This window comes from Phaseolus vulgaris, chromosome 1, assembly GCF_000499845.2.
Source record: "Phaseolus vulgaris cultivar G19833 chromosome 1, P. vulgaris v2.0, whole genome shotgun sequence".
In the NCBI taxonomy this organism is placed as follows: domain Eukaryota; kingdom Viridiplantae; phylum Streptophyta; class Magnoliopsida; order Fabales; family Fabaceae; genus Phaseolus; species Phaseolus vulgaris.
Genome location: NC_023759.2, coordinates 14,315,674 through 14,317,895, shown reverse-complemented (window position 1 = coordinate 14,317,895; position 2,222 = coordinate 14,315,674). Strand labels below are relative to the sequence as shown.

The 2,222-nt window shown below is 46.7% G+C and overlaps 1 non-coding gene across 1 annotated transcript in view; it reads right to left on the bottom strand.

The window, feature by feature from the left end:
• Positions 1 to 2,193: 2,193 nt before the first annotated feature.
• LOC137816785 (5.8S ribosomal RNA) overlaps positions 2,194 to 2,222 on the bottom strand; it is a 155-nt gene continuing 126 nt past the window's right edge. Inside the window, exon 1 of the ribosomal RNA XR_011081892.1 lies at positions 2,194 to 2,222. This exon is cut by the window's right edge and continues 126 nt beyond it. This is a non-coding gene — a ribosomal RNA (5.8S ribosomal RNA).

Below are 2,222 nucleotides of genomic sequence, written 5' to 3'. Positions count from 1 at the left end.
CAAGCACCAAGACAGTGATATGAAAGAGTGAATAACTTTCTACTATCACAAGGTTATAATCGAGGTATGACTGACAAGACCTTATTCATCAAGAAAAAGGTAGATGAAATTATACGTGTACAAGTATATGTAGATGAATCATATTCAGTTCAACAAATTAAGACTTGTGTGATGTTTTCGTATAAGCCATGAAGAGCAAATTTGAGATGTCTATGATGGGTGAACTGAATTATTTCCTATACCTACAAGTAAAACAACTGAAAGATGGGATCTTTATCAATCAAGCCAAGTACTGCAAAGATCTTTTAACGAAATTTGAGATGGATCAATGCAAAGCAATCAACACTCATATTTCTACAAGTTGTCATCTAGATCAAGACCTTGCTGGAAAATCAATTGACCAAACTAAATATAAAGGTTTGATTGGTTATTTATTATATATAACAACTGGTAGACCTGATATTATGTTTTTTGTTTGTATGTGTGCTAGGTTTCAATCTACACCCAAGGAATCCCATTACAATGTTGTTAAGAGAATTCTGAAGTACATACAAGGAACCAAAGAATTTTGTCTATGGTATCCCTGTAATGTGTCTTTAAATTTTGTCTCGACCAGTCCTCGGTCATCGACTCAAAGGCTGACCTCAGACATCGCGCACCGGCACTCGGTAATGGAAGGGAGCCATGTAAAGTGGGCCCCAGACACATACCCGGGAGTTGGTCAGTGTTTGAGGTTGCTACCCTAAGCCCGATGTTGGAGATCGATATCGGACCTCGCCGGTAGAGGGAAAAGATCGGACATCGGCCGTCAGGACATAGTGGAAGGCCCCGTAAGGTGGGCTCTAGAGTTTCGTTAAGATAACAGTTAAAGACAAAAGATATGTGGGAAGCCTAAGTCACGAGGGATCCATGCACGTGGTGTGTATGACGCATGGAGGCGCAACACGTGTGGATAATCCTAGGAGGCGTTAAGGCCCATAAGGGTTAGGGTTTCCAGGGAAAGTTGCATGCATGGCATGTGAATACTTAGGGAGCCCACGAAGCAGATGGCGCTAGAGATTAGGTGCACGAGTTGGTACTCAAGCGGACACTCTGTCGTAGCACTCCAGTTAACGGAAGTCCATGTGCCAGATACGCTAAGAATCTATGAATAGCAGCGCAAGGACATTTCCAAGGAACCCTAGTCAAGGGTGACAACGTAAAGGTAAACCCTAGTTTCAGCCTATATAAAGGGTGCCAAGAACCCTAAGAAGGTACCCAGTTTTAGAGACTGAAGTTATTCTATACTCTTGATGTTTCTTTGCCCTAATACTGACTTGAGCGTCGAAGTGCAAACGGCCGCTAGGGCGCCCCTTTGTCTTTGCAGGTGAGAAGTTTCTTGACAGAAAAGGCACGGTTCTCAAGGCAAGGATAGAAGGGCCAAACTAGCCGTTAGGACTCAACCAGCGAGGCGAATCAACCGGCGAGAACAAATTTAATTGGTTATTTTAACTCAGATTTTGCAGGATGTAAAATTGAAAGAAAAAGAACAAATGGGACGTGTCACATGCTAGGGTCAAGTCTGGTATCTTGGCATTCAAAAAGCAAGCATGTGTGGCATTATCTACTACTTGCCTGCTATTGGTCTCTCGCCAGTATTTAGCTTTGGACGAAATTTACCGCCCGATTGGGGCTGCATTCCCAAACAACCCGACTCGCCGACAACGCCTCGTGGTGCGACAGGGTCCGGGCACAACGGGACTCTCACCCTCTCTGGCGCCCCCTTCCAGGGGACTTGGGCCCGGTCCGCCACTGAGGACGCTTCTCCAGACTACAATTCGAACGCCGAAGGCGACCGATTCTCATGGTGGGCTTTTCCCGGTTCGTTCGCCGTTACTAGGGGAATCCTTGTTAGTTTCTTTTCCTCCGCTTCTTGATATGCTTAAACTCAGCGGGTAGCCCTGCCTGACCTGAGGTCTCGTAGATGGCACACTCGGTTTGCACAGAGGGCGCGTATGGGGTCGATAAGTCCGTTACGTCGGAGTCCCACAGGCACGATTGGTCTCGAGCGTGGGCTCATCCACCGTTATCGTGGGGGACTCCGCCCCGAACTTGCTTTTCAACCAACCACGAGGAACTGGCTCGCGGGAGGTCAACTTTCACCCACTGCCTCACATTTAACTAGTAAAGTGTGGAGGAAGGGGTGACGATGTGTGACACCCAGGCAAGAGTGCCCTCAGCCT